This window comes from Procambarus clarkii, unplaced genomic scaffold, assembly GCF_040958095.1.
Source record: "Procambarus clarkii isolate CNS0578487 unplaced genomic scaffold, FALCON_Pclarkii_2.0 HiC_scaffold_98, whole genome shotgun sequence".
Lineage (NCBI taxonomy): Eukaryota > Metazoa > Arthropoda > Malacostraca > Decapoda > Cambaridae > Procambarus > Procambarus clarkii.
In genome coordinates, this window is record NW_027189131.1 from 1610272 (window position 1) to 1616030 (window position 5759).

Genomic DNA, 5759 nt, shown 5'->3' on the forward strand with positions numbered 1-5759 from the left:
GGGCTTGAGGTGTAAAAGAGCTCCCAGTACCTCATCCAGCAGGTATCGAGCGGGGTTTCTCCGCCGTCGGTCGCCTGGTGCAGGTTTCTGGGCCTGCAGGGTTTTGTCGTGTCTCCGTTGGCCCTGTCTGGGGTCTGCCTGCTCCGTTCTCTGCCTTTGCAGAGGGGAGTTGCTATTTACATGTTGCATGTTGCAGTGGTGCCTGTTGCTGCTGCTGCACGTGTGCATTGGTACTGTGTTTCACGGTGATGTGTCCTTGTTCCTGTGTCCGGTTGTGGAGTGGCACTTTGCTGCCGTTTTGTGCCTGGGGATTGCATGGGGTTTTTGTCCCTGCCTGATTGTCCACCCCTGGTTGTTCTTCTGTTTTTTTTTTTGTGCTTCTGCTTTTTCTTCCTGCCTCCTCTGCAGCAGGGATGTTCTGCGTGTGTTCTTAGGCGTTGGTCAGCCTGTGTCCTGTGATGTGCTTCTTTGTCTCGGTCTGTTGCAGTTGTTCGTGCCCCTTGGTTCGGGTCCTGTTCTGGCAGTGACCCTTCCGCCTTCTTTGGTTTTCCTAGCTTGCCCTGCCGGTTGTTGTTGTTTTTTTTTTTTTTCGGGGGGGTTCTTGCAATGTCTCGCGTCGGACCCGTCGTTTCTGAACTCCTGGCGGGCTTGCATGCTTCAGGGAGTTTTTCTGTTCGGCAGACGTTCCATCTCCTTGTGCCGCCTGGGTTTCGGTGGTCGCGCCCGAGATCTTCTCGCGGCTCCGCCTTTTTCCTGGGCTCGGGAGGGCCTTGTCGGGGCTGCTTATGTTCTACCTCGTGGTCTTGCCTCCGGTTGGTGGTCGGGTGGCTTCGTGGTAGGTGTCCCACCTGCGTGCTTCTCTTGGCGGCAGTATGGGGTATTTTGGCGGTCCTTCCTTTTCCTGTCCCTTCTTAGGTGGTTCCTCTTGTTAGCTTGGTTTACTCTCGGCTTGGTTTTCTAGTGGGGGTTGGGGGCCGTCGTCTTGCCACATACTGTCGCCTCTTTTCGTGCGGCGCAGGCGGAGCCGCTTCAGCTTGCTTTCGGTCTTGGTGTTGCTTCTGCACCGTTAGTCAGCTGTCTTGTGCGTCATTTCACCTCCGGCCTGTTCGTGCGCCGCTTGCACCATCCTGGTCTCTGGTCAGCGTGCTCTGTCTTCTCCTCGGTTGGTAGTGCCCCTTCGGTTCCGGTGTGTTTTTTCGTCGGCTCTTTCCTTTGGGCCTTTGCCTCTGGGGGTCGGTTCGCTGAGTTTTCTTGCTCCTTCGGTTTTAGCGTTTTGGTTGTTTGATGGCAGCAGTCTCCATCTTTTCTGGCGCGGGGTGGGGCTGCTGCATTCTGGAGGGGTCCAGGGTTTGTTGGTGCTTCGTTGGTCGGGCCGGGGGTGTGTCGTTTTTGTGTTCAGTGGCGGCCCTCCGCTGTTGTTTGCGTGCCACGGCGTTTGGGTCCGGAGCGCGTTTTGCGTTGATCCGGTTCTGTTCTTCCCGGTTCGCGGGTGATGGTGTCCCGGGTGGTCAGCCGTGTTCTTGCGGCTAAGCTGCCTGTATTCTTCCCTCATGCCTGTGGCGTTCGTGGCTTCGCTGCTCTCGCTGCCGTCTGGGCGACGTGGCCTTGCAGTCTTTCGGGCATGGATTTCTGGTGTTCGTGCAGGGGCCTTGCTGCTCATGGTTCTCGTGTTGTTCCCGGGATTTTCGGGGCTGTGGCGCCTTGGGTTGGCGTTTGCTGCCGGTTGTCTCGCCTCCTTGGGGGGTGCGTGGTGACCGCCTCCCGGTTTTGTCCCTTTGACCTTCCTCTGTGGATAGTTAGCTCCGGGGAGCCGACGGGGCTCCCCCCAGAAAACCAGCGTTGAATGTAATGAAACGCCATTTTCTGGGTGAGACCCGGAGGCTCCCCGGCAACCCTCCCTCCCTCCGGTCGGCGTTTTTCGCTTGTTTTGACATCCAGCCTCAGAACTGATGGGTGGATAGCCGGCGTGGGAGGTCTGGGGCTCCCCCTTCCCCCTCCCGGGGAGGGGGGAGCTGCGCAGACAGCGGCGCGGTGACGTATGACGTCATACTAGCTTCCTTGTTTTCTGTTGAAGAGTTCTAGTCACTAGTTCGGCTTAGGTAGCAATTTTCACCAGAATAGGGGTTTGTTTTGGAATGCTTACCTTTCTGGATGCTTGACCCGGTCGATGGCAGACATAGAATGCTTCCAACCACACGGGGGTTTCTATAGGCCATTGCTCCCCTTGCCTCTCTGAGGGGGCCAGGTTCTGGCTCGTGGTCCCCGGTAGGCCCTAGAACTCCATACACATGACTGATGCCAAAGTCTGACATTAGCATATCAGCCGGTAAAGCTCCGGGGAGCCTCCGGGTCTCACCCAGAAAATGGCGTTTCATTACATTCAACGCTGGTTTTTTGGTTGAGGAGTTCTGTCCACTATTTCGGCTTTCTGTAGCAATTTCCTAACCAGAATAAGGGTTTGTTTTGGGGCGCTTACCTTTCTGGGTGCCTAACCCGGTCGATGGAAGACATATAATTCTTCCAACCTCACAGGGGTTTTTGTAGGCTATTGCTCCTCGTGCCTCTCTGTGGGGGTCAGATTCTGGCTCGTGGTACCTGGTAGGCGTAGAACTCCATTCACATCGACTGATGCCAAAGTCTAATACAGCGGTACCTCAGCTTACGGATTTAATCCATTCCCAGAGACGATTCGTAAGCTGAAAATTCGTAAACCAAAGCAAATTTTCCCATAAGAAATAATGTAAATTTAATTAATCTGTTCCACACTCCCCAAAAAATTAACTTCAAAGTAAATTTTATTCCTAATTCACCAAAATCTTCAGTACTAACGTATGTATAAGTTTTTCCTTATCTTTATTGATGACTCTTGTTTGCGTATGGAAGACGGTGAGGAGGGGAAGAGGAGAGGTGTTAGTGTTTGGAAGGGGTCTTCTTCCATTATAACATCGGGCAGTAATGACTTCTTTGCGGTACACTCTCTGGCATGTTTTGCCTGCATACCACTAGGACCTGCCTGTGGCTCACTGCTTGATTTTCTCACTAAAAATCTATCCATAGAGGATTGTTTTTCTCTTTGTCGTAACACTTTGTTCTACGTTCATCTACGTTCTCTAATTACTCAACAGAAACCTGCTATTAGAACAATATCAAACTCTGGCCCCAGACAGCACTTGGTATTCTTACTAAAGTCTTTAAATATGTTAGATATTAATAAGTCACTGCACATCCTCTCATGTGTACTCTATATATTTAAAACTCTGAACAGTAATGCCAATCATGACCTTAAGGATTAAGCTTTAGTCTAAGTGGTTTTTTTTCCCCACACCTTGCCCAAAATGCTCTGTGTATTAGTGGCTTTAGGTACCAGTATTGTATGTACTAACTCTATCTATAAATCAAACATTATGTTTGTTTGTAACTCATCTTGTTTGTATGTACTTTTTCCATGAATAAACATTTTGATTTTGATTTGATTTTTGACTTGTCTGTAGTGACGTATCACAGTGTAATTAAAAAGGTTGATGCAACGGTCTACTACAGCTTGCTCTGGGTGAGTCGTTTCGACAAAAGTTTGCATTTCTTCCCACAGTCTACACCACATCCTAATTGTTGAGGAAGGGGCATTCCATACTGCCTTCTCCTCCCCTGTAAACATTTCCTCAGCTGCCTTTTGTTGCTGCTTCTTGCGAAGGGCTAGGAGTTCTTCGGTGGTCAGTTCTTCGCTGTGTTCTTCCACCAACTCCTCCATATCAGCACCATCCAACTCCAAGCCCAATTTCCGGCCCAGAGTAACAATTTCCTCGACAATAGACACTTCAGATCCAGGCTCAAACCCCTCAAAGTCTAGTTCTGAAACACAGTCAGACCACATTTTAAGGATTGAACCTTTCCACTGGCTTTCTTGGGACCTATGACAAGATATATAATAATAACGTTTATGTTCAAATACCTAAAAATCCGAAAAAAACTGAAATTGTTTTCAGAGAATTCAGGCGCGATTGCCACTAGGCAGGAGGCACTGGTAAACTAAGGCACGGTTGCCGTACCACCACGTGCTAGGTCGGCCATACGCGTATCAACAGACTTCGTTTCCCGAGGCAAAGTTCGTAACCAGATTCGGATTTTACGAAGAAATTGGGCACGTAACCCTAAAAGTTCGTAAAGAGGGATATTTGTAAACCGAGGTGTCACTGTATATCCATATCAGCCTGAATAGCACAGGGAAGCCTTCTTGTCTCACCCAGAAAATGGCGTTTCATAACAACCAACTCTGTTGTTTTGCTGCTCGGCACTTATCCCACCCTTGGGACCAGCTGGAGTTTCGTGGCCCTTGTTTGGCCTTGGGTAGAGAGTGGTATTGTGCTGGTTGGGGACGTCAAAATGTTGTGCTGCCTGCCTACCTATGTGGCGGCCGATTTCTGTTTTCTCTGGGGACATTGTACTTTTTGTGCGGTTTTTCTTTTGTTTTTATTTTCCTTGCCTGGTGTGGCTATAGTTCCACTTATACAGTGCAACCTCGATTCAACGTACTATATGGGACCAACCTCAGTTTGTTGGAGCGTTGGATTCGCTGCAAGAGGTGACCTTCAGGAGGCGTTTGTATCAGTGTCTTTTTTTTTTCTTGTTAACAATAAAAATGCATTATCATATTATATACTGTACCTATATATTATTACTCTACTAACAAATACTGTGTTACATTTGTTATTTACCTTATTGTTGGAGTTATATCTATCTTGAAGTCTCATGGAGTTGTGAATGCTGTACAGTAAATACATACTGTAGTGTATTATGCCGTTAACAATTGTGTTGAGTAGTTCTGCTGTATGTTGAGTACTACAATACAGTTTATGAAAACTATTGTACACTAAAATTACTGCAACTTTAATTTTAACACTATGTTTTGATTTGTCGAGAGGCTGGAGTGTTCATTCTGTGACTTTATTGGACATATCTGCACAATCAAGAAACATCCGTGCACCATGTCGGCTCCAAATGCACTCATTGTGTCAGTGATGGCTGACTGGTGGGTGGATGGGCAGGCAGGCAGGCAGGCAGGCAGGCAGGCAGGCAGGCAGAGCTAGGGAGGGAGGCAGGGAGGGAGGCAAGCAGGCAGGGAGAGGCTGAGATGTAGGCAGGGAGGGAGGCAGAGCTTGGGAGGAAGGCAGGGAGGCAGGCAATGCTTGGGAGGGAGGCAGGCAGGCAGGCAGGCAGAGCTTGGGAGGGAGGCAGGCAGGCAGAGCTTGGGAGGGAGGCAGGCAGGCAGAGCTTGGGAGGGAGGCAGGCAGGCAGAGCTTGGGAGGGAGGCAGGCAGGCAGAGCTTGGGAGGGAGGCAGGCAGGCAGAGCTTGGGAGGGAGGCAGGCAGGCAGAGCTTGGGAGGGAGGCAGGCAGGCAGAGCTTGGGAGGGAGGCAGGCAGGCAGAGCTTGGGAGGGAGGCAGGCAGGCAGAGCTTGGGAGGGAGGCAGGCAGGCAGAGCTTGGGAGGGAGGCAGGCAGGCAGAGCTTGGGAGGGAGGCAGGCAGGCAGGCAGGCAGAGCTTGGGAGGGAGGCAGGCAGGGAGAGGCTGGGAGGGAGGCAAGCATGGAAGGAGACAGGCACAGAGGGAGGCAAGCAGGCAGAGCTTGGGAGGGAGGCAGGCAGGCAGAGCTTGGGAGGGAGGCAGGCAGGCAGAGCTTGGGAGGGAGGCAGGCAGGCAGGCAGAGCTTGGGAGGGAGGCAGGCAGGCAGAGCTTGGGAGGGAGGCAGGCAGGCAGAGCTTGG